We start from the raw sequence: 27,554 nt of genomic DNA, 5'->3' as shown, positions 1-27,554 counted from the left end.
TAATTTGAATTGGGACAACATTAATCAATTGTGTGAAACCCTGCATTTTTTTACAGTGTATACTTTAGTGAACAGAACCTGCATAGATTGTGAATAACAGGTAATAAAGTTGTAAATAACGTTAAATTTGTTGCACAGATTGACTGTTTGGGAGCCAAGCGGGAAGTATGATTTGCATGTATGTATTTTTTCTTACGGCAGCCATGACAGTGAACTGAAAGTGTGCAAATCATTTAAATGATCATGACATTTTAGAGTTACGACAAGCATTTGCTGTTTTTTTTTTTTCTTTTATAGCTAACACAAAGTGTTTTGCATGAAAATAAATGTTTAATGGGTCAGTATAACTACTCTAGCCTATATAATGTTGAATATAATCCAAGAGGGAATCCGATAAAGACAAAGATCTCATTTTAACAGTGGAAAAAAATGGTCTAATAATGTTGTCAATGACAGATGACAAGCGTACAGTTGAAGTCAGAATTATTAGCCCCCCTTTGATTTTTTTTTTCTTTTTTTAATATATTTCCCAAATAATGTTTAACAAAGCAAGAAAATTTTTACAGTATGTCTAATAATATTTTTTCTTCTGGAGAAAGTCTTATTTGTTTTATTTCGACTAGAATAAAAGCAGTTTTTTTTTTTTTTTTTTTTTTTTTACCATTTTAACCATTACCATTTTAAGGATAAAATTATTAGCCCCTTTAAGCTATATTTGTTTTCGATAGTCTACAGAACAAACCATTGTTATACAATAACTTGCCTAATTACCCTAACCTGCCTAGTTAACCTATTTAACCTAGTTAAGCTTTTAAATGTCACTTTAAGCTTTATAGAAGTGTCTTGAAAAATATCTAGTCAAATATTATTTACTGTCATCAAGGCAAAGATAAAACAAATCAGTTATTATAAGTGAGTTATTAAAACTGTTATGTTTAGAAATGTGTTGAAAAAATCTTCTCTCCGTTAAACAAAAATTGGGGAAAAAATAAACCGGGGGGTGGAGGGGTTGGGGGGGTAGCTAATAATTCCAAGTCTATGCAAAATTTACAGTTTTAACAGTAGACCTGCACATTAGCCTAATATTATTATTGTTGTTTTACTGTGTGTTTGCAGAATAACATTAATAATAGCCTACTCATATGAACGTTTATTTTAAATCTACAAGATCATGAGAAAGTTGTGATCTTTAGCCAGAATCGTGCAGCCCTAGTTATCAATACCAACTACCAAAACTATTGCCAAAGCTGTTGTTAGCATTATTTTTACACACTCTCTCTTCATCCTTGCATGTAACATCCACTTTCCTCAAACCCCAATGGAACTTTTCTTCTTGCTGAATGTCTGGTTTCAATATCCCAGTTTTAAAAGCCATTCACGTTGACTTTAAAAGACATCATTGATCATATCCGTCTCTATCAGCCTACTCAGTCAGTGAGTTTGTCATCTGAGAATAACACTGAGGCCTGAGTGACCTACGCAAATGGACTCTTTTACACAGATGCACGCACACATGTACACAGAGATATGCTTTATTTGTTTTGATATCCTCACGATGCTCTCTATGACTCTGCTTTGTTTACAAGAATCCTCCAAAAGGTTTTTGCAAGCATATTTTTGGACACTCTCATGGTTTCTATAGAAGGAGACCAAACAAGTGTGTGAATGCTTGTGCGTTTCTTGTTGATGGACACATCTCACTCGCTCTCCTAAGCCCCTGATGACTGCACCTTAGTGCTATCTCGCTCAGTGTATAAAAGCCTTTCAACCATGACTGCTATAAAACCGGCCTGGCACCCAAGAGCAGTTCAACAAGAGGGTGAATGATCAGACTGCTGTCATCTGGGAGACGGAGAGAAATTGAGAGAGAGAGCCGAGAAGCGGTCTCGGAGAGAAAGTGGTTGAGGGGGAAAACATTGCTCTCAGGGCAGCGTGTGAGATGCAATATGTTTGTTTTGGGCATGAAGTGGACACTTTCTTCAGCGGGGGTCCTGTGTTATACCATTGACTTATAAGGACTGAAGTTTGGACATTCCCTGTAATGGTCCCGCTCTTAGGTCTTAAGTGTAATCAGGTTTTTAGGGTAGGAGGACAGTGTGCACCATGAATTTCTTCAATGGCACAGACTCTGCATAATTCATACAAATGGAAAAAAATTGACCCATATGGCCTTTACTCTGTCTGATGCAGATGTCATTATTTAGAAATTAGAGCAGCTGATTGTTGATGTATTGTGACAAATATGTGTTTGTGTGCATTTTCTTTTTCCCCTTTATCTAAATAAATTGAACAGTTAAATAGTTAGACGTAATACAGAAATTTGCTTAAATAAAAAAAAAATATCGAAAAACAAAAGACTGTACAATAGGAGCACTATATTGCATAAGGTTTATTTTTTTACTTCAATTTTCACTGTAAAATCACAAGTGAAAATTTAAAGGTGCATAGATTATCTGCTTAAATGCGGTCTGTTAGCATAATATCTTTAAAACAGTCCCTCCGCTGTCATCTAAAGCCACGCCTCCTGAAATCACGAACGTGCACCTTAAAGATGACAGTAGACAACACACTACTAGATCATGTCATTCGCCAGTTAGAAAACTTTATAGTACTTTATAAAAATACAATTCTAAACGAAAAACTATTATATCCAGCACTTTCTGTTGTGTACAGCCTGATTTCACGAGAAAACGGAAGTATTTTACGTTTTACCAGTTTAGTGGCTAATTCGTACGAATTCAAGTCGTACGAAAATGTAAGATTTTAAAAAGGAGGCGTGGCACCTAACCTCACCCCTAAACCCAACCGTCATTGGGGGATAAGCAAATCGTACTAAATTGTACGAATTAGATCGTACGAATTCATACGAATTAACCACTAAGTGAAAAAGTTATGAATTGCCGTGAGATTGTGTTGGTTGTGTAGCAAGCAAAACTTGTCATTTTGTAGAATATTTCATGCATGCAAGGATTGCTGGTCTAACTCTCTTACATGCTTTGTCCTAAAGCGACAACTGTATGCTTAGTGGTCGTTCGGCGGCGTGCAGGAATTACACTTATTACTAAGCCATACCTGCATGCTACTTCAGACCGAATATTTAAAATAGCATAGTAAACAATATAGGAAGCGCGTCACAGGCTGTCATTGTTCAATGTGAACCAATGTGAATATAAAACCAACTTCACCTCAGTGAAGCAGGCTAGGCGGAATAGCGCTATTTACTTAAATTTGTTTTTAAACTAAATTAAAATCCACATTATCGATGATGTAAAATCAATTTTTGGCTGAAAGATTTCAGTGGTTGAACAACACTTCTGTGCATATAATTCATTCATAAAACAACAAGATCTACATCAGCTTTGAGTGACTAAAATAGTTTTCTAACATAACATTACCTGTCTAACATAAATACTTCAGTCATGGTGTCATCCTTTCTCCAGCGTGCAAAAGTAACTCCAATATTAATTCAGGATTTTAACAAGATTTGATTCAGCATTTGTTTTGATCGCTGTCACTTTCGTGTGCAGGTAAACTCGGTGCATGTGCACATGCAAACAGTGGATTTGTGTGAACAGAGGTGCGCAGTTGTACTGTACAAATCTACATTAGTAGACAGTTTGTGCTACTTATCAGAATTATCAGAACTTTTTCAGTCTTACTCCTTACTCAGCATATAAAAATACATATACAGTTGAAGTCAGAATTATTAGCCCCCCTGAATTATTACACACCTTGTTTATTTTTTTTCCCAATTTCTGTTTAACCGAGAGATTTTTTCAACACATTTCTAATCATAATAGTTTTAATAACTCATTTCTAATAACTGATTTATTTTATCTTTGCCATGATGACAGTAAATAATATTTTACTAGATATTTTTCAAGACACTTCTATACAGCTTAAAGTGACATTTAAAGGCTTAACTAGGTAAATTAGGTTGATTAGGCAGGTTAGGGTAATTGGGCAAGTTATTGTATAACGATGGTTTGTTCTGTACACTATTGAAAAAAAAATAAAGGGGCTAATAATTTTGTCCTTAAAATTGTGTTTAAAAAATTAATAACTGCTTTTATTCTAGCTGAAATAAAACAAATAAGACTTTTCTAGAAGAAAAAATATTATCAGACATATACTGTGAAAATTTCCTTGCTCTGTTAAACATCATTTGGGAAATATTTGAAAAAGAAAAAAAATCCAAGGGGGGCTAATAATTCTGACTTCAACTGTAAATACATTCAGATCATTTACTTTAATCATTACTTTTGGAAGGTGAAGAGACTTTCAACAAGCACAACGAAAAAATGTTTCTGAAGACAATCACCTACTGCACCTTTAAGTTAAAAGCAAAAACTATTTCACTTTTTCAATTGACAATAATAACATTTTGGCTCTCAGCAGCTTAAATCTAAAATGTTGTGCATAATAGCTGACACATAAATAAACTTAGTTTTTATGACTAAGCTATTCTCTTAAAATGATATTGGCGCTTTTACATTTAGATCAGTGATTCAACTATAGGGAAGTCCCTAACTTTGCTACTATTAAGCTTAAAGTCGGTTGATTAAAATGTATAATCACAAATATCAAAACTCTAAACAGTGACGAGGATGCAGCACAGAACTGACAATACTTCTGAATAGTATTATAAAATCCACTTGGCTACAAAAGACAACATGGCTCTCTCCGGTGTGTTCACTTTTTTTTTTACTCTCATCCAACTTCAACGAACTAAGGAGATGAGTTGAACTAAAGATGATTCTCTGTCTAAGAATAAATCCATAAATATCTTTCCAATAGTCTAAAGTAAAGATTTTAGAGTCTGCATGAAATCAAAATGTGCGATGTTTATTTTGCTTGCGCTCATTGCTTGTCTCAAGATGAACAATTAATCAGTGTAAGTTAAGTCACTAAAAAAAAAGAAAGGTTCTTATTTGGTGATGTTTTATCAAAATTTATCTATTTGCTTCCACTCTGGATTAGCACTCCTTCTCTGATGATGTTAGCTGGACGGCTTGGCCAAAATATGTGTCTCCAGTGTTGTAGTTGCTCATTTGTTTTCCAACTCTTTCTCAGCAACATGTGACTTTCTTTTACATCATAACCAACAGCAGAGATGCACCACAAACACATGGCAATTTCTACATACACACCAGCATTGAGGCACTAACGGCGTGGTCACTTCATTACAAATACTGTGTACTAGGTGACTACAGTAAATACCGTCTTGCCTTAGGTAATACACTGTTTGTGTCATTTGTAAACACAGATCATTTTGAGAACGTTGTAATAAAATTGTGAAACATGTTTTTTAAATGCACATCAAAATGGCTACATCATTGTTTATTATTGACCACGATTACTGTACATCATTGTTGTCTGAGCAAAGCCTAACTTATAGCCTAGGAATGTATTGGCGCTAATTAATTACCACTTTTTTTTAGTTCTGAGAGAGTTATTTGTCTGTCAAAAGACTACAAACTAATTTGGAACTAGTCTCTGGCTCAAAACCAGCACTCTAAATGCCTTGATGGAAATGGGGTAAAACGTTTTCAAAGAAGAGCCATGGAATAACCTTTAGAGTCATGGCTCCAACTATGTTCCTGGAGAACTCCAATCCCTACACATTTCTCTGAGAGAGAGTTTTGGAAGATTCACAAACTCTCTAAATAATTGAGCAATTGAACTTTTTTTTTACTTGATTATTTGAAATGCCGTCACACCAGTCCGCTTGTCAATTAGACTCCAAGTATATCAATGCCTCCTGAGAAGATGGGCCGGCGAATGGTTTAAACGGATGTGTGGATTGTAGCACAGGTGTATAAGAGGCTTGTGGTCGGCATCTGGTTGGACTTAGCCAGCAGATTTAAATAAGGCAGATCATCTCATCTCGTCTTAGAGCAGGATCCATTGGGCTGATCTTCATCAAGGTGCTCGACTTACCTGAAAAATAGGATTTCTCTGTACTGAGTGCCATGCGGAGTTCATTTCACTGAGTGACCCAGACTGTAGTGTCTCTCTCTCTCTCTCTCTCTCTCTGTGTATGTGTGTGTGTGTGTGTGTGTGTGTGTGTGTGTGTGTGTGTAGTTGAGGAGTCTCATGAAGACAAGAAGGCTCTTTGGTCACTTGAGATTAGGCTTTGAGCTTTGATCAGCTGTGCCTTTAGATGGTCTTGCTCACCTGAGCTTTATGTCATACTGGGGGATCATCCTGTCATGTTTGAAGAAGGTGCTGACCCTCAAATACCTGATACCCTACTGCTAATTCTCTTCAAAGTCTTCATGTGGCCTTCCCGTGGGTAGTTGCTGGGTGAATATCCATAAAACTGTGATGCAGACTGTTGAAATAAAAAAATAAATCAACAATTTGACTATTTGTTTTAGTTTTATTCTATTCAGCAGCCATTCGTACCCACTGACAGGTAAAATCTGCTGCTGACATTTTGTACAGCATTGCCAAAGCATGACAACATCATCATTAATAACATCATATATATATATATATATATATATATATATATATATATATATATATATATATATATATATATATATATATATACAGCAAATGAGAAATAAATGACATAAAAGAATAAAAACAATAACAATCTCTAAAAAGTATAATAATTACAAAAAAAATGTCTGTTATTTAAATAAGGCAAATGAGTTAATTAAACATTTCTAATGGTGTACAAACGTTTTGCAGCCAGTTTCGATGGAATTTCATTCTTTCTCAGTATATAGAAAAGTTGATTTAGTCATTTCAAATAATCAAATAATTAATTACATATTGTTTCTCTCGCTCTTGCAGGTGTGTACGCGCTGTCAGCCTCGAAGCCAAGTGAAAGTAAATCAAGCTAGAGTAAGCAGGTTAGGGTAATTAGGCAAGTTATTGTATAACAATGTTTTTTTCTGTAGACTATCGAAAACAAATATAGCTTAAAGGGGCTAATAATATTGATCTTTTATTATAAAAAAAAAGTTAAAAACTGCTTTTATTCTAGATGAAATAAAACAAATAATACTTTCTCCAGAAGGACAAATATTAGCAGACAGACTGTGAAAATTTCCTTGCTCTGTTAAACATTATTTGGGAAATATTAAAAATAAAAAATAAAAAATCTAAGGGGGGCTAATAATTCTGACTTCAACTGTATATACGTTTTACCTTATTTATTACTTATTTATTGATTGATTTATTTGCTTATTTCTATTTTTATTTACTTATTTGTGCACTTTGCATATTGATTATTTATTTATTTGAAATATTACTTTTTTATTTTGAAATCACTTTAATAAATATTTTATTTATTGATTTTGTACTTAATTACAGGTATATTTTATTCATTTTCTTAAGTTTCTAATTCATTTATTCATCCATTCATTCAGTATATTTTTTCTATGTTTGTTTACTTTTATTTGCTTAATACTTATTTAAATGATTGATTTATTATTTGCTTTAGCTTAATTAGTTTTATTTACTAATTATTTTCTCTAAAAACAGTTATTATTTATTTATTTATTAAACTAAATAAAAATAAACAATAATAAAGAAAAGAAAAACTCAAGACACAATATGGCTGTAATAAATGCGAACAACGTATGTATGTGTGTGCATAGTGTTTCAATTTGAGTGTTGTTTTTTTTCATGGGTTGCTTTTTGTGGGTAAAAAAGGCAGCGGCTAAAGGAGTGTGTTTGAGCTGGATAATAGAGCTGGCGATCTCAAGGTCTTAGGCAGCAGGTGTCATGAATTGTGATAGTCAGGCTGTCTTTTAGAGAGCTGTTCTGCGTTTAAAACCACACCAGGCGACACTCGCTCTTCCTGACCCTTCACCTCTACTCCAGCTCCTGACTGACAGACGCAGCACTGTAATGAGAGCAAATCAGCACAAATTAAGCCCAATTAAACATCCATTTATGCCACTGTCTGCTCTTCTGCCAGGCTGGGGAATATTCAGGCAGATTCGAGAGATGAATTAGGTGATTTAATATCATGGCAGTCGAAATTGTCACTTTTTTTTCAGTGCTAGTTGAAGAAGTGTTTTTTTATGCGTATTGTTTGGTTATAAACACTGTGGCTTTACCATCCAAAAAGTCATTTGGCTCTGAACTAGAGTTTTGCACAGGCATTAAGTTGCCTGCTAAATAAATTAATACATCATTTAAACGAATGATCAAATTAATAAATGTAGATACTGAACTCACGGCACAGTGGGCAGCCTCACAGCAAGAAGGTTGCATGGTTCATGGCTGGGTCAGTTGGCATTTCTGTGTGGAGTTTGCATGTTCTCCCCATGTTGGTGTGGGTTTTCAGGTGCTCCGGTTTCCCCCACAGTCCAAAGACATGCCCTCAAGGTGAATTGGTTAAGCTAAATTGTCTGTTGTATATGTCCTTCTTTGGCCTTAGTCCCATATGGTTGCGGGGTCGGCTCTTTGGAACAAGCCGTTTTAGACTTGTCCATATGATAATTAGTTTTTTTTACACATTCCGGCCGGCCTGTCGTCTGGGCCTGTCAACCTCATACACTCATAAACTACGGACAATTTAGCCTACACAATTCACATGTAGCATGTCTTTGGACTGTGGGGGAAACCGGAGCACCCGGAGGAAACCCACGCGAACGCAGGGAGAACATGCAAACTCATCACAGAAATGCCAACTGCGCCGAGGTTAGACCCAGCGACCTTGCTGTAAGGCGACAGCACTACCTACTGCGCCACTGCTTTGCCCATATATTTATATATATGTACGTTTCTATCTGAAACTAAGTTTCTATCTGGTTCTCAAATCTGATTGGCTGATAGCCGTGATAAATTTAAGTAATATTAATAATTAAAAGTGCATCTGTACAGTAATTATGGTCAAATTTCTGGGAATATGTTTTAAGAAATTGGGAAATTGTGAATTTGTATAGTTGTTGTTGTTGTTGTTGGAGTTTTAGTAAACTTTAAATAATGCTGTGTTCCACACAATCACTTTGTGCTGGGACAACATAAAATAATTAAGTTAACTTATTAGTTTTTACAAATTTAAGAGGATTGAATATAAAACTATTACCTTGTCCCAACGAAATCTCAAGAGTTGTGTTGTTTCAGCTCATTTTAAATAAGTAGCTTGAACAAGAAACAAAAAATATTTTTGAGTGTAGTAGCAGTAGTAGTAGTAGTAATACATAAGAATAAAAGTCTTTTTAATATAAGAAATGAATACATCAGTCAGTGCTGAGAACAATTAATAAATAAGTAAATTAACTTGGAAAACAAAAAATCATTTAGGCAAACATTTCAAATATACTTGTTTAAACGCTAAGAATCCAGATAATAAAAGTTGAAAACAAATATATAACTGATTTCATAGACTTCCTTAAAATGTACAGTATTTGTGTAATTATTATTATTGTGAAAATGTGCAATTGTAATTATAATGTATACTAGAGTTTATATTATTAACATAATCATAATAATATAGTAAAATAAATTATGTCATTATAATGAAAAATCTGTTATTTAATAATAATAATAATAATAATAATAATAATAATAATAATAATAATAATAATAATAATAATAATAATAATAATAACCAGGGGTGTAATGGTACTTAGAAGTCATGGTTTGGTATGTAGCTCAGTTTTGGGGTCACAGTTTGATACAGGATCGCAACAATTCCCAGGATCCAAGTGCTTGCTTTATCTGTTTATTTTAATAAGTGGCACATTTTTATTATGCTTATTTTATTAGGTTAAAATAATTGCAGCTTTTACACCCTGAAATGTGCATTAATATCAGTTCCAAAGCAGTGGACCAATGAGAAGAACTCAGAGGCTGGACATGAGCTGCCAGCTTCTGTTTATTTGACAGCAACACATTGGAAAATGTGCTTTTTCAAAACCATTCCTGAGCACTACATCTCACAATTTAAGACGCAAAGATGTGTTTTGTGTTAACAGGCCCTCAGTTGGTGCACTGTTGTGGCCTTTTTTGCCTAACTCTAGTGATCTGGACTGACTGTTTCATTGATGGAATGCATGAACCAAACTTCGACAACCTCTACCATGATGGGTCGGGACTAATACATGTACTGTTACACCCCTAATAATTATTTATTAGACAAACATTTAGATTGCAGGGGCAAAAAAATAAGAACAATGTAAGAACAAAAGATAACAAGTAATTAAAGTACCAATAATTAAAATGATATTAAAAACTAAAAACTAAGAAATGTCCCGCTTGATGTCTGTAGCGCTCGACTTGTCAGTCAAACATGGAACGGTGACCAGGTCAAGCACTGTGTATCAGCAGAGACAGCCGTATCCTTCCATGTGTCTTTGTCCCATTACTGAGGCCCTACAGAGGGAGGTGTTCATGTCAGTTAGGGAAGTGGAAATGCAGAAAGTGTGTGAGCAAGAATATGTGCGAAGGGCTCAAGTGCTGCCTGTGATTGGTGTGTGACAGACGAGGTCAGAGGTCAGATGCAATCGTGTAGTCGGTAATTCAGGCAGGAAGTGAATTCTCCTTGTTTGTTTGTTTTTAATATTCCACAGCGTGAGAGTAATTCCCCCCGAGAGGAGAGCACAGAGAAAGACTGGATCTGTATCTGAAATGTGTGTGTATGTGTGTGTGTGTGTGTGTGTGTGTGTGTGTGTGTGTGTGTGTGTGTGTGTTTGTGTGTGTGTGTGTGTGTGCGCGTGTGCGTGTGCGTGTGCGTGTGTGTGTGTGCGCATGCGCGTGTGTGCGTGTGCGTGTGTTTGTCTGCTATAATCACTGATGTGCTGTGATATGTTAAATACTGCATTATTCTAATACTGTATTGTATTTAGTTTTACACACACACACACTCATATGCACACACATATACAGTACATATACAGTTTCTTCCACAGTTCACTGACTGTATTGGCTTTCTTATTTATAGCATTGTCCCTAAGGATGTTCCAGAGATTTTTAGTCAAGTTTAGGTTAGGACTCTGGGCTGTCCGTTTCTTTTTTTACATGTTCTGCCTTTCTGCCAACATGTATTATTCAATTTTTTTTTTATTTCAGGTGTGTGACTTTGTATGTGGTCTGAGTGTGTTGAACCTCTATGTTCCCTTCACTGACATCATCATACTATGATTTCCATGTCCGGCTCTATTTGTCTTGTCTTCATTGCTGACATGTTTAGGCCAAAGGTTGTGTCCCCCTCACATGTAATAGTCTATAATCACTCCTTATTGTTATTCAGATGCAGGAAGGATGTCTTATTCAAATGTCAGGCTCTCTCATTCCAACCCCCCCTACTCTTCTGTGCTACCTTCAGCTCTCCTTTCTCACTCACATCAGGTTTTTTGACAGACTATAGGATGGCAGAGCAGACGTTAGGTAAATTACTTTTCATGATAACAGAGCTGGGTTTAATGAAATGCATCGCTGTGTCAGCAGCCCTACTGTTCTGCAGCTGAGGAATCAGCTGTCAATCATTCCTTTCATGGAGAGTGTCCTTTTTAATAGTATGCGGGATGAGAATTATTGTGGCGCAATTCGTAGTGCATTGGAAATGTAGGTAGTTGGATTCAAAATGTGTGTCTGTGCTTCACCTAATATTTCTCGGAATACTTTGTGCAACAAAATGGGCCATTCTAGCTTCCTTTTTTTTTTTTTTTTTAGAAAAAAATGTCTTTTTCAGAGGCAAAGTGACAAATCATGCTAAGCTGTAGCGGGCAAAGTAGTTGTTAGTGTGAGTAGCAAAAATTATTGTAAGAAATTTCAAGAGTTCACACTTAGATATTGCTTGACAACTGTTAGCAGGTTTGGCATGCTGTCCCGGGAGAGAACCCTGAGCTCGGAGATAGTTGAGCCCAGGGCTCCCGCCAGGTGAATAGAGCATGTAAGGGGAGTACGAGATCAGGTGGTTCTCGAGAGCTCCCCTTTGTAAAGGAGGAAAGGAGGAGAAAGGGGTGGATGGGGGGGTTTCTTCGGAAAATTAAGATAAGGGAGTAAATCTAGCTAGGCTACTTATAGTGAGTTACGATAGATCTGATTGGCTAACTAATGAGTGTAGATAGGAGGCCAGCTGCAGTCAATTATATCACGCGCTCCTCTCGAAATTAGTTAGAAAAACTTCACTTAAAGAGTTGGTTCAAACAAAAGTATACTTTTCCCAATTTTAGATGTACTCACCAACCTGGGGTGCGTTTCTGAAAACCATCGTTCAACCAACCAAGGTTGATCATAGTTAGTTGATTGGGCGTTTTCCTAGTCGTAATTCCAACGAACATTCGCAAACTGCATCACAAACATGTACACTTGCAACTACACCTCTAGAGCTGTTGTTAAAAGCTTAGCTTAGTTCCTGGTTGTGTTTTATTCCCAGTTATTCCCCCTATGCCTTATTAGTTTCAAACATCCCAACATTTAAACTTGGAACGGTTAAAAAAAACTCTCTTAGGTGTAATTTGCATTCAAAGTATATTTACAGTTTAGTTTAAGCGATCTTCATGTTTACAGTTGTGTTCCCTTCGTAGTCCACTTTGAAAACATTGATGTCATTTTGAACGCAGCATGACGTAAGCTATGGTGACCTGTTATTTAAAAGCGGATTTTACGTTACGTTAAAGCTTATGAAAACAAAAATATATAGCATAAGTATATGACATGGTTCTGTTGGTTAGAACATTTCTGCTGTGGTTTGAATGTGTTGAAAAATAAAAATAAAATAAACAATATCCTTAATATTAATTAATTAATTAATGATAATAATAAAAAATAGTAATATAATAATTATTATGAAGTATGTTTTTTTATTTCTTAATAAATAGCCAGCCTGCTGTAAATTACAGCCGTTATTTCAATTTAGATGATTTTTATATGAGATTAGTATACGTGTTAGCTTTATGTTTTAGAGTAGAATATGGAATATTCGTAATATTTGTAAAGAAAACTATATGTGCCGTTTACATATATTTCAATTAATATGGAAAACAAGTGCAATGTTTTTACCAAAATTAGCCTAATAGTGCATTAAAACAAAATGTGTGTGCGTCTAAAACAATATAATTTGTACAAAAAAATGATGGGGTTTTTACTCGAAAGAAGTTGTTAGTTCGTCCCATTTAGAGCGTCATTATGGATGTTTTACGTTGTAACTAACATGATTCAAACAATGGATCTGCTACAAAGCAACTACGGTTTAGGGAAGCGCTCATCACTAGATCGTTCTTTTTTACAAACGATGCATTGTACTATGGTAGTTCAGTCACGAGTTACATTGTTGTTTGGGAAACGCACCCCTGTTTGACTTTCTGTTTCTCTGTGAAAGACGAAAGACATCAACGACGAAAGATAAAAAAATTAAATATATTTGATTGGGATCCTAAAAACATGTCATTATTTAAGTGACAACTGTAGAAATGTAGAATTGTAGTTGTAAAATGTAAAAAAATATATAGGTTTCATAATTGCATTTATTTAGACAAATTGTAATGCGCAGAAATGTAAAATGGCACCAAAAAGGAATTTATTAGAGTTGCCAAAACGTTTAATTGTTTCATTAAAATTGTATCAATGTGTATTTGTAGGTGTAACATTTCAAACATATTGGATTTGTTATTTCATTTGAGTAGGCAAGCTTTATGAGCAAGTTTACATCACAAATGTAAGTGTGTAATTGACAAATTTGAATAATTGAAATTATTTTGAGAAGCTTTTATAATTCACATAATTTATGAAAATTAAACAATACTATGGACACAAAAAGGTGGACAAGGACTGTACATACTTGTTGTGCATAGTACAATTCTAACTGAGATGCAGTCACAATATGGGACTTTATAGTATCCTTTGGGTTTCCTTTAGCCTTGGTGTGCTTGGCTGGTGTATGTGTCGCATGATGCCCTTTAAGCGAACTCGTGACACAGTCTGCACAGACTATATGCAATAAAGATAATGAGCAAGTGTTAGTGTAATGATAATGGCTGGATTTCACTGATTATCCGATTACCTGTAGTGATCCTAAAGGGCTTAAAATTGTGATACCGTATAAAGTAATGCTAACAGCCCTCATCATCCAGAGCCAACACTAAGACCATTGTATTTTCATTTTTATAAGTAATGTAATTTCCATAGAGGTTCTGGAGAGACCAGATGGATCACAGTAGAACAAGTGAATGTAACTGATGTACACATGAGATCTACCGATGCTAATATCTGTAGCAATTGAATCTTGGATGGGCTTCAATTGGTCAAAAAAACGTGAATGTGACCAGTAATCCAAATGAAATAAGACTTGATCTTTGGATATCAGTTATACGAGTGTCTAGAACTATCTAGGGCAGCATTTCGCAAAAGCATCGTAATCCTAAGTAGATCATACAAATGATTATGACTGATCTTAATGCTGTGTGCTTTTTCCCAGGAGAATCGTAACTTAATTGGATCTTGACATTTTTTGTAGATCTACAAGGACTCTGGAGTAATTGTTAAAACCCTAAATGCATTGTAAGAATCTGTAGATTGCACCTCTAACTTTATTCAAGTACAGTCAGAAGTGATACAGAAATCAGCCATATGTGAACATACATTCATTGGCCACTTTATTAGGTACACCTTACTAGTACCGGGGTAGGACCCCCTTTTGCCTTCAGAACTGCCTTAATCCTTCGTGGCATAGAATCAACAAGGTACTGGAAATGGAGAGATTTTGGTTCATATTGACATGATAGCATCACACAGTTGCTGCAGATTAGTTAGCTGCACACCCATGATGTGCAATCTCTCATTCCACCACATCCCAAAGGTGCTTTATTGAATTGAGGTCTGGTGACTGTGGAGGCCATTTGAGAACATTGAATTCATTGTCTTGTTCAAGAAACCAATCTGAGATGATTCGCGCTTTATGACATGGCGCGTTATCCTGCTGGAAGTAGCCATCAGAAGATGGGTACACACTGTTCATAAAGGGATGGACATGATAATAACATTGCCATGATAGTCAAAGAAATCAAAACATTATTTTCACCCCAAAGCAATTTAATCGGGCACTTTCTTATACTGTTGCCTCAACCTCACTTCACTTGCCATGTTAAAGTGTGGAATGATGGTTAAGCGCCCCCTAACTTTAGAACATAGTGATTGGATATTTACTTGCGGGGAGGAGTTCCCTCATCTCAGCTCATGGACTTACACACAGTCCATTTGGGGAGATATAAAACGCACATAAATTATTTAAACGCAAAACCGAGAAAAACGAAATTCACAAGCGCGTATTGAACCGTTGAGGTCGTACCGAACGGTTAATTATATTGCGACCATGGCATCCCTAATATATATATATATATATATATATATATATATATATATATATATATATATATATATATATATATATATATATATATATGTATATATATATAGTCATGCATTCATTCATTCATTCATTCATATTTATTCATCCTTGAGTTTTTTTCCAACAGTTTTGTGCCCCAGTCTGTAGTTGGCTGCTTTATATTGACTTGTTTTGACCTGCTAATCCACATGAGAAGACTATTATTGGGATAAACTTTGAAGATATGACTACATATAAAATTAGATTTCAAGCACTTTGTAAATGGACAGCGATCGCGTTACATGCATTTTGGGAACACACATGTGGAGTTACAGGACACTCTTAAGAGCCAAAGTACATCATTATCAGGAAACCCGGCCTAGAACTTGACCAGGCATATTTCTGCCCCATGATTTAGTCTGCTGTGCAGCCTCAATTTGTGCCTCTTTAGTGTTCCGGCATCAGCTTCACGACATCACATCCTCTGACAGCGACAGCAAGGGGTAGAGGATGTTCAGCAGGGAAGAAGATGAGGCAGCGGTGATGGGGACAGGGGTGTTGTCACATGCAGCAGGCGCTGATAATTGGTCACGTCCTCTCTCCGTACCCCCGAAGATCTATAAAAATGTAAATGAGCACGAAGTTGCTTGGTGATAGCCGAGGAATCTGAAGCAGCAATGAGAAGCGTTTAACATCCTAGTGCAGCAGTTAGCGTCTTTGCTACAACTTGAGAAGGATTGTTGGCTGGTAAGGGTCGCCCATAGAGTGATCCTCTTGACACCAACCCTTACATTACCATCAAAGTCTCTCTGAATCATATTTCAGAGCAGATATCGATTGTTGATGTACCAATATCTTGTCGTTTGTTGTTTGAAAAAAACGACACAATCAACCCAAAGTTACACCTCCATAACCAGTGTATTCCTCTAGAGACTCCCCAGTAATCTACCTTCAGCACCCACTGCCTGCGATCCCCCAATGAGAAAAAGCTCACCCATTTCCTGGCCTAAAACCTAGACTGGAAACCCAGCTATTTCCACTCATGCAGTCAATATTCTCCTCCCTTTATGCCTCTCCCTATACCTTAGGCACAATAGCCTGTAATAACAGCAACGTCTTTAACAGTGGTGGAGATACGCCGGCGTGTCGACAGCAAGAAAAGGCCTCAATCAGTATCCATAGAGCACCTCCAATTGTGTGATCTATGGGGCAGCGGAAAAGGTAATTTGAGCAAAAGAAAATGACACCAGCACAAAAAAAAAACATGGTGATTTACGCAAAGTCAAATCACACCGTTTCATCGACACCTGGCTGTGTTATTATCTCAGGAGTTGGACTGCCGGGTTCCTCCGCTGGGTATCATGGGGAGGAGAGAGAAAAGCGAGGGAAAACATTTGTACACAAATGACAGAAGAAAAAAAGAGCGAAGATGCTAAACAAAAAGCTTTCTCTCCTCATCCGTGGCTATCAATTCTCCCTCCTCGGGTTCTGAAAGCACTGCTCCTGGCTCGATTGTTCAGGCATTGTTCTGGCGAGGGCAGGCGGAGTCAGAGAAGAGGGTATCAGAAGAAAAGGGACAATTTGTTGTTGTTTGTTGATATCTAGACCACTATAGCTTGATTGCCTAGCATTAAACCAGCAATAACAGCCCCAATCATCACACTTACACCACAAGATGCAGAACAACTGAATTGGATCAAACTTGTCTCTCCGGTTGGCTCCTACGCTCTATTTCTCTCTCTCTCCTCCATGAAATGCTTATTAGCCTGTATCGATCTGACTTGGTCAATTGTCAGCTCCTCTCATCCGCAGAGTATTGACGGCATAATCAGTGGATGGGGGCGGTAGACAGATGAAATATGATGTCGGCGGGTAAATTATTGGCTGCTTGCCTGTTGACCTGGGCTGGTGGACTCACACCTCCTTGAAACGCACACGCACACACAAAGCCCGCATTCCCCACCAACCTATTTGCTGCTTCGCACTTATATAGATTCTCACACTCCAAACGGCCACAAAGTGATTGATGGAAAACAAGCTCTTGGGAGCGTGATCGCCTGTTCATTTAGCATCCTGAGTATTAATTAGCTTTCAGTGCATTTGAATAAGTAAGAGGACGCTATTGGTTGTGTTTTTATGCACATAGGCTTCGTGCACTTGTCATTGACTGTGAATTAAAGGGTGCTTATTTTTCTCTCCCAGCTCAGGAGTCAAGTATCCATGCATCTCCTCCTGCAGGGAAATGAGAAGGGAGTCTATTGTGCGCGCGGGCTGTTTTCATGTATAGAGTGCTCCACAGATGCTTCTCCGCTGCAAGGCCAACCTTGAGCTTTCTATGGCCTCTATAGTTGAATCGTAACCTGCTCCTAGAGATGCACAACACTCCAATCCTCAAAAAGAGACACGGCTAATAGAAATGTGTGTGGACCGGAGGGAAAACATTATCCATATAAGCGTAATTAAGGACTGCCTGAATATTGGCGGAGGGGTGTGAGTTGTTTTTAAAGCAAGGATGTATTTAATACCTGGGGATCTGTCATCATTTCTGAATCCTGTACATTTTTCTTAATTGTTTTTTCAAAACTTCAAGTCTTCAAGTAAATGCTTACTATTAGTTGTTTGTGTATTATTCTGATGCTTTAATATCTAGCCAGAATCTAAGGACAACATTATTTCGATCTCCGTTGATAACGACATCAAATGACGTTAATAATTGGTTAATTTTAGGTTGTGTTGAAAAGTGGCCGAAACCCTAATCTTGATCTTAGGCCCTGTTTACTCAAATAAATCAACGTATTCTCGCGTCTGAGCTCCAGGCTGTCAGCGGTAGCTCTGAGCACACCTGCCCGACTGAGAGCAGCCGAACGTCGGCCAGTCCATCATGAATTTACCAACGGATCTCATCTCTCTGTAGTTGTTAAACGCAATCTATAATTCATCTTATGTAGACCTATATCTAACAAGCTTTGAATCTTTAAGCCTGCATGTTCTCAGATAACGCGTTTTGGCTGAGCGTAAAGATAAGTTAATATACTTATTCATTTATGTAACCACGTCATGGATTCCGCACGATTGACCGATTGCTTGCCTTTATTTCCTGTATTGTCAGCCTGATCTCACAAGAAAACGTAAGTATTTTCCGTTTTGTCAGTTTATTGGCTAATTCGTACGAAAGTTGGAGTTCAGTCGTACGAAAATGTACGAATTTAAAAAGGAGGCGTGACACCTAACCCCACCCCTAAACCCAACTGTCATTGGGGATGAGCAAATTGTACTAAACTACGAATTATATCTTACGAATTTATATGAATTAGCCACTAAATGAAAAAGTTACGAATTTCCGTGTGATTGTGTTGATATTGTATAAACTTATTGTACGTCATACTTTTATTATTATTATTGATTATTAAACTTATAGCTTACTGATTATTATATTGAGCATACATTTCCTCTGATAATCTTTATTATGTGCATATAGCTTGACATAAAGCAAATTATGCTAAAACCACACAGTGAGCCTAATGTTTCATATTTTTCAATAAAAAATGAAAGGAATCAGTTTTTGTTCTCCGTTTTGTTATAAATTTGCATACAGTGAAAATGACGGTCATATAAATATGTACATGATGCCTTAACATTTTTTGGTGTCTGTTATGTTTGTTATATACAAATTAAAAGATGCTTTGTTGTGTTTTTATTTTATTGTTAAGCCAGGGTGAATGACGTTATACAAGTACAGTGCTCTTACACTTGAAGATTTATCCAATATGTCCACGCGTCTTCAGAGTTTGTTAAAAACTTGCGAAGTCTGAACTTACAAGGAAGGGATAAAAGTCTGAACTTTGTGTAGGCTATTTGATATTGAGAAAAAGCCCCAATCATGTAGCGTTAATGTCTGCAGCCATGCCTTTCAGATGTCTCAGTTTTTCCATATCCACACTGACACACAGCAGGAGCATTTTAAAACGAAAGCGGACTCTTCAGCGGTTTCAAAATGCTCCTAAACGCACACACACAGCGGACACACACACAGCACGCACGTTTAACACATTTTTTGCATGCAAATGTGACAGGATACATGTTAATATCCACTGCTTTATGGATATCTGTTATGTTAATGCACAAAATAAACCTCATTTAATATCCAAAAGCAGGGATTGAAGCGTCTTCTTTTATTATTGTACTGATGCGCGGCTGTTCGCTATAAAGCCTGGTTTATACTTCTACGTGAAGTGACCGGCGTGACCCACGGCGCATGTAATGCGCGTAGCTGTGCATTTATACTTCTGCGCGCTGTCTCTGTTAGTCTGCATTAACACTTCCGAAACGCTAGTGGGCAGTAAGGTGTAATAGTTCCTCTGTGTCGAGTTTCTTCAATGCTGTTTTGCTTTTCCTGAACACTCCGGGATGTACAATTGGCTCAAACTCACTCATTTTGAGGCAAGAACCGGCGGACGTGCAACAACTTTAACTATAAGGTAAACACAAAACAAAACTTTCCATCCGGAGCTCCTTCACGGGAACTCCACACTTGTAAACAATCGCTCCAACAGGCTCGCACCATTCACGCGGCTCTCGGCCCCACCTAGAATCGTCAGCGTTACCAAGCCGACCAATCACAGAGCTTGCGATACGCGTCGTTGCGACGTGTAGTTAAATTTTTTGAGAGGTGCCCGTCAGCGATGCTGACGGCCACGGCGAAGGGCTATGCGTCAGCGCTGTAGCATACGCCGGCGTTTGACGCAGAAGTATAAATCAGCCTTAAGTCGCTGTAATTCATTACAAACATGCACTGTTTTAAAAACGTTTTAAACCTGTAAAACTCATTTTTGATCACATTTGATGATGATTGATGATCACAGAGAGCCGAACAGATCTTTTAATCCCAGTTTCTTTGCGCAGTTCCTGTCTTGTTGATATGATTAAATGTGTTACTCTGGAGACATGTTAATACGCAACTGTCAATCAATTCGGTGGCCAGGGAAACCGCACCCCACCACATTGTGTTGGGCCTCAAAATGGGAAGGATTTGGTTCCTATTTTTCACGTCAGGAAATTTTAAAAAAGAGACATATTGGCTTTATATAACCCCATTTTATGGCTGTGTACTCACTATACCTTCAAACAGCTTCAAAAAGATGATTTTCATCATAGGTGCCCTTTATTAATATTGCTAAAATTAATAAAGAAACTATATATATATATATATATATATATATATATATATATATATATATATATATATATATATATATATATATATATATTCAACAGTGTTTACTGATCGCGTGTTTACTTCTTACTTATTACTAATGCCACTAATATAAGCATATCCCACATGTCTTAATTCCATTTCTGTTTAGTTTAGTTATGATTTTAGTTGGATTAAGGTGGTAAAAAAATCACTATTTCGAGCTTATGTAGGCCTACAAAACAGTTCAAAATTCATGCTTAACTGAATAAACATTTAGTAAACACAAGTACATCTTATTGAACATCATTTATTTTCATCACCAGTTATCAAAGTAGAACAGTTTTTCAAGCAATTTTGGATACAGGAGATGAGCCCCTGGTCTAATACACCACCTGGCTTGAGAAATCTGTTCTCAAAGACTTATTATTTGGGTAGCACACTTATTCTGAATGCCGTCGGCAGAATTTAAATGAGCCATTTAAATCTAGATTAATCTACATTAAAAAAATGATCAATGCCCACCTATATATATATATATATATATATATATATATATATTTTTTTTTTTTTTTTTTTTTTTTTTTAAATATATATATATATTTTACACACATTTACAGTAAATAAATAAATCAAATTATGGGCTAAACAACCGGCATGTGTGTAGGCCTAATTATTGATGTGTGGAGCTGAAGTCTGTCTCGTGCACTTCAGTTGGTGTCTGATGCCCTGCTCTCCAACTGAGCTCCCAGCTCTGGGGACTTGATTGTAGGGCGAGGAGCAGCTGGTAGGGCCCCAGTATTGCTAAGGGCCAGTGCTCGCATTGTCATCTGCTGATTAACTTTTTATCAGACACTTAGATGGGCATCTGTTTCAGTCACTTTTGCTCTGTATACAGTTGAGCTGTCACAACAGGATCAGTTCCAGATGGAGTCATGTGTTTATGTGTCTTTGGCATCAGTGTCAAAACAAATTAAGATACACATATCATGATTGAGTAACTGTTATCATTATTGCACTCTTGTCTTTCGAAGTACTATCACAGTGTTTGGTACTTATTTCAGTATGCTGACTTGAAGGTCTGTTGCTAGAAGGATGTTTGCTCAGTTTGATTGCATTGACTTCCTTAACCAAAGTGCTCAGCAGGGGCTCAGCCAAATATGGTTTACTCACCCTCTCATAGTGGAGCTTAATTGTGAGTCCATGCCCGAGATAAGACCAAAACCAAAAGAGGGTTGAGTCAGCATCAAAATCAAATCTGAGACAAACTAGAAACTCTTTTCTAGACCTGGTCTTGACTCTGGCTTAAACTTGACTCAAATGCAATGCTGTTCTGTACTTGAAATATGAAAATATTGGTTTGTCTTAACTGCAACACTCACATTATATGGATGCTGTACAATTGGTGATTGTTTAAAGGTTCCATGAAATGAATATAACGTTTTTTAGTTGTTGGTATCAGTATTGTTAGGTTTTAAGATATTTATACCTAGTGTGCTCCAAAACAGTGACAAAATTTGCATTGATAAGATTTAGAACTGATATAAACATGTCAAGCTTGTAGTTTGTCGCTTCCACCTATATCGATCAGTGGTTTGTATTTCACATCACCTTATACTTCAGTTGTATATATATATATATATATATATATATATATATATATATATATATATATATATATATATATATATATATATTAGGGCTGTAACGATACACCAAACCCACGATTCGGTTCGTATCACGATTTTTGACCCACAATTCGATTCGTATCACGATTTTTTATTTTATTTTTTTCGTGTGGGGTGGGAAAAAAAAAAGATTTTTAAAACTATTTTAATAAAATAACATTTGAAAAATCTTTATAAACTAAACATCAAAGAACAATATTAACTATGCAAATTATTAACAATATAAATAGCCATATATAAAATAAATAAATAGCCAAAGCTATATCACTTCTGTTTTCTTTGTAACAAAATACTGTTGAAAAACCAAACTAATTTCCATTGTTTAGATGGTTCAAGCATGTTGAAAATTATTTTTCAATCAAGTTCTCTTGCATAGAAAAAGTAAATTAAATAGCTAGGGATGCTCATTTCGTTAATTTTGCTAACCGACAACCGCCGCTAATCGGTTATTAACGGTGAACTGGTCAGATTACTATTAATTTTATATTAAACAAATTGACGTGTCTATTTTGTGTATGACACATTAAATATTGCATTTTAAAATACTGATTTATTTTTATATATTAATAGCGGAACAGAACAGAGCATCTTCACGCACCTGCAGTGTTTAGCACAGAAGAGCAGAATAATCTAAATAAAATGAATAAAATAAATAGGACTGCCCTAAATTATTTTCACTTAAATAATTAATTTATATTACAAAACGAAAATACTGACTGATTCTTTTTAATAACCGGCATAGGCTTTTTTTCCATTTTTTTCCTTTTTTTCCAGTCGCAGACTTCCTCAAATTGCTTGCTCCACGGAAAATATGCATTTATTTAATGCCCCGCTGGTATTATTATAATCACAAAACCTTTTACATTTTAATAGAGATCCTTATTTTAAAGATTATGTCCTGATATAGTCTATGGTTTCCTCTCTCTCCCTCTCGGTTCAAGTGCGCGCGCTGCGTGATGAAAAGACAACAACACGCGCGCATATGTAGACTTTTTGTAAACAGATTGTTTAAATATGATATTGCATTAATCTGCGTACATGCTTTAAGCTGTAAAATAATAAGTAAAGCCTATTTGTTGCGTTTATTACGCAGATCCAGGTCAACATAAGCGCTGGTTCTGCATCAACAGGTCTGTATCAAACAGCAATATTCTTCTTCCATTTTGCTTCTTTAGCAAATGTGTCTGTAGGCACGGGTTATACGTTATCATCCCGCAAATTAAGTATGCCTTGCAGTTAAACAAGTGGCCGAAAACAAGGCGCACCTTACTGCCTTTATGTTGACAAGGAAAAAAGAGGAGGCGCGGTCCTCTTATAAACGACTGAATCAGCTGGGTATCGATTGTGCAAAAGTGTTGCTGTCTGTGTTGTTACAATTTTAATATTTAATACTATTGTGATATTCAAGATTTGTATATTCATACAGCTCTGGATAACTTAAAACAACGATTAGACCTTCAGAGCGGTGTTAATGCGTCCTGAAGTAAAGCGAAACGGCTATAAACTCCAGCAAGATAGAGTGATTATATGCAGAGCCATATACCTTTATCTCTAAATAAAGTAGGCTATAACTATAGAAACTGTGTTTATTTTAAGTGAAAGCTTCGTCGTGTTTTCTGACCTCACGCACCTGTCAGTCAGCACTCCCAAAGGGTCAAACAGAAAGCGCACTGCATGGTTACAGAAAAGTTTGGCTGTTACCTGACATCTGATGAATGCCCATCCCTCTCTGCGCAGCCACATTAACAGTGTGAGCAAATCATCGTATATGCGCTAAAAATCCGGCCGCTTTGACAGCATTGTCAATGTTTCTGGCGTTGTCGGTTGTCAAGCGGGGTTAAGTTGGTTTTGTTTTTGATATTCTTGACACATTCAGACGGTCCCTTACTAAGAGCTCCGTGCGAGCTCTCCCGGCTAAATATTGCGAGGGCTTAAACGGAGCAGTGCTTGTAATGTCGAACGAAAAAAAGTGTTAATTAGCTCAACTTTTGCAGGCACGCGTGACGTTATTGGAAAGGTATCACGGGGTGGGTGTGTCGCGATTCTTCCTTATTACACCGCGACACAGGATCGTAGATCTGAGTGTCGCGATTTCGATTTTATATCGTGTATCGTTACAGCCCTAATATATATATATATATATACCTGTGTGTGTGTGTGTGTGTGTGTGTGTGTGTGTGTGTGTGTGTGTATATATAGTATATATACTGTACATACGTATATATGTACAGATGTGTGTGTGTGTGTGTGTGTGTTTTCTGCAATACATTTTCACTTTCACTTCATTCTGGAGCTTAAGACACAATTATTAAAATTAGCATTAAAAATGTGATGTTTTGGTGTATTTCACCGCATGTTTTCTTAGTTAACTGACGTTGATGCATTGCTGAATCTCTATTCCATAGCTTTGTGATTATTACAGTAGTCATGTTGAATTAACAAGCAGTTTCATCTTCTGTTTATTGAACAACCTCTATGGGGATTTCCTGTGTTTCTTGCACATGAGAGCGCCTTCTGGCCTTTGGAGGACATTTACTACTGACCACACAAACGTGTATGATATCACAGTTTAATTTCGATTGACCATGCAGCCCCACGTTTTATAAAATACAAATCAGTAGGTTAATTTTGTGCAATGGTGGACCCCATTGAGTTTCACTGAATAGACAGCTATTCACTGTAGCTAATGATTCAGGAGGAAAAGACGTCATTACACATCAAAGTGATTTGAATGTTTTGAATCATAGTCATTTACCACAAATATCCAAAATTATAAACCTTTCAGAAATTGTATATCGTGTCCTGTAAATCTTTGCAGTACAGATTTTTTTTTTTTTTTACCACCATAATATATAGCACCTTGAAAAATAAGAGATTGATATAGTGGCATGGCTTTGAGCACGGCAAGGCTGAAGTAGAGGCTTAGAAATGATACCAATTCAGTGTGAAATTGTGCAGTTGATTCAAGGATATAAACTCGGAAAGAAACTGTAGCTGGTGATCTGACAGTAGGTGGGAGCTGGAGAAACTAAGACTTGTTCAGAGTTTATTGAAGGTGTGAGTGTGTGTGCGCTGCTCAAATCGCTTGAGTTTGAGCTTGAAAGTGAAAACATAAAGGAATCACTACATTAAAGGTTGAGTGTGATTGAGGAAGATGGCATAATTGAGACAAATGCTTATGGATCGTTTCTTGCTTGCTTTGTCCTCACTGCTTAACTTGCTTGTTTACTGTCATTTGGAAGTTTGTTCAATTTGAGTTTTGCTGAAAACTTTAAAACTATTCTACATTTCATCAGATATCCTATTATGTTGTAGATGCTAAAAGAGCAAACTGTTACATAAATACATATGGGAGAGTAAAAAAATATTACTGAAGCTGGAGTAGAACTATACCCTCCTCTTTTTTTTATTAAACCAAGTTTTCCCAAAGTTAACCCTCTACTGCATGGCGTAACCATATGGCAACATGATACTTATGTTCATTTCCCTGCCACTGTTTCTTTAGGACCAACATTTTTTTTTTTTTTTTGGAAAGAGAAGACCTTAGAGTAGCCAACGATGTGCTTTGTTTAAGTCACATGACATCCAGTGTTTTCTGTAGCACGATTTCTGACAGACTGGTGTTTATTGTGAGTTGTTAAATGCAAATGTAAATGTCAATAAAAACAAAGGATCAAATTATGTCAGATCCACAAAAAAATCTGAAACATCACCTCCAGTAAGTTATGATGACATATTCACAACTCAAATTCTTTTTTATTAAATTAGATTATTTTAAATTGATCAAATGTGTGTTATCTAATGGCAACACTGTGCAATGGTGGAACATACAATATTGCAATGGGTTAGCTAGCTAGCAAGGTCAGCTGTGAACTTTTAAGTTGTAACAAAAACAACATGAAAGCTAGTAATATAATGTTGATTAGTCGTGTGTAAATGGCATTTGCATTATGGATAAAATCTAGTTTTATTGGCAATATTTCTTTTGAATAGATATCAATACAGGGAACAGTGTATTAGCGAACACCACCATGTTCTATGGTAAATGAAAGAAGAAAAAGACAGAACTGGCTCTTCCTGCAGATGAAAGTGAGGATGAGATGGGTTTTACTGACCATGAGAATGATGGAGACTGGACATTTGATAGAGAAAGTTCAGGTAAGTTAGCTTGGAGGCAGATAAGACATGCGTAGTATAGTATATAGTATAATATACTATAAACTTTGTTAGCTAGTAGCTACATTATTCTGATGCATCTGGATATACTAGACTTGTTATATATATTTTATAATATTTACTGGAGAAAATATTTATATTTACTGTATCTTGTATACATTATAATACAATATTAAGATTGTTTTCAATAATATTCAGCCATAAAGAATGGAATAAATGGAAACTGTTGGAATTTGAGTTGTGGTAAATTGGGTATAAGGTGTTATTTATAAGTTCCAAGTTAAAGCTCATAATACTGCAACACCAATTAAAGGATTTCAAACAAACAAAAAAAATTAATTATAAGGAAAGTTTTACATTTAAAATTTCTAAGTTAGATCCACTGTTGGACGTTGTTGCCTTATGGCAACAGATCATAAAGTACCTTAAAAAAAATCCTTTTTTTTTTTTACAGCACTTCAAGTTAAGCCATTTTTTAAGAAAAGAAAATCAGACAAATATATATATATATTTTTTTTGCAGATTTATCATAATGCGTGCGGTAGAGGGTTAAATAATGTCTGTTACCAATTTTACTTTGAAATGTGTCACTAATTCAGATTATGTTGTTAACAAGTTGGTCTTACTTGCAAAGCTTGAAAAACTCACATGATTTGTGCAATCCTAGTCCTGATTTTTTAAAACACAGCAGCTTCAGGATTTTTGATAATGTGTTATACACGACCTGACTTAAGTTTGTTGCATGTTTTTCCCCGAGATCCTGTCAGGGCCGATTATACAGCAAAGCTGTATGTGTGATGCAAGCATTTTTGTCGGGAGAGCAGCACGAGAATTGGAGAAGGGTGGATGTTGTCTTGTATCAGGATTTAGTTCACATTCAGACACATGGCCGTGCTGCTGTGTTTGCCTAAATCCTCCGATTACTAGCAGGACTAATGGTTAAAATAGACAGGTCAGGAGACCTGCTCCACTGAGTCTGCATTTAGATCTATGATTCAGACCCGGGGATTGAGGGAGAAGTCCTCATTTGTAGTGTTTATATGAACAAGATTATCTTTATAATGATATAAATTGTGGTTGTCTGTATATGAAATTACGAATAACAAATGTAGCAGGGTATTAAATTACTGTTTATTTCTTTGCATTTTAACTTTGTAAACTTTAAACTCATGCGTCTCCTCACGGTTTGTCTCATTTTGTG

General features: G+C 36.3%; 1 protein-coding gene across 4 annotated transcripts in view; it reads left to right on the top strand.

The window, feature by feature from the left end:
• camkmt (calmodulin-lysine N-methyltransferase) overlaps window positions 1-27,554 on the top strand; it is a 250,520-nt gene that overhangs the window by 82,636 nt on the left and 140,330 nt on the right. The window contains exon 5 of one of the 4 annotated variants that reach the window (XM_087279011.1): window positions 17,501-17,912. The exons of 2 other annotated variants lie outside the window; for them this stretch is intronic. The gene's annotated coding sequence lies outside the window, so the exon portion shown is untranslated. Of the gene's footprint in view, window positions 1-6,807; window positions 6,861-17,500; window positions 17,913-27,554 lie in introns of those variants that run through there. One more of the 4 variants, XM_087279012.1, reaches the window with a different exon arrangement.

This window comes from Danio rerio, chromosome 13, assembly GCF_052040795.2.
Source record: "Danio rerio strain M-AB ecotype USA chromosome 13, GRCz13ab, whole genome shotgun sequence".
Lineage (NCBI taxonomy): Eukaryota > Metazoa > Chordata > Actinopteri > Cypriniformes > Danionidae > Danio > Danio rerio.
The sequence above is the reverse complement of the archived record's forward strand: the minus strand, read 5'-3'. Positions and strand labels throughout refer to the sequence as shown.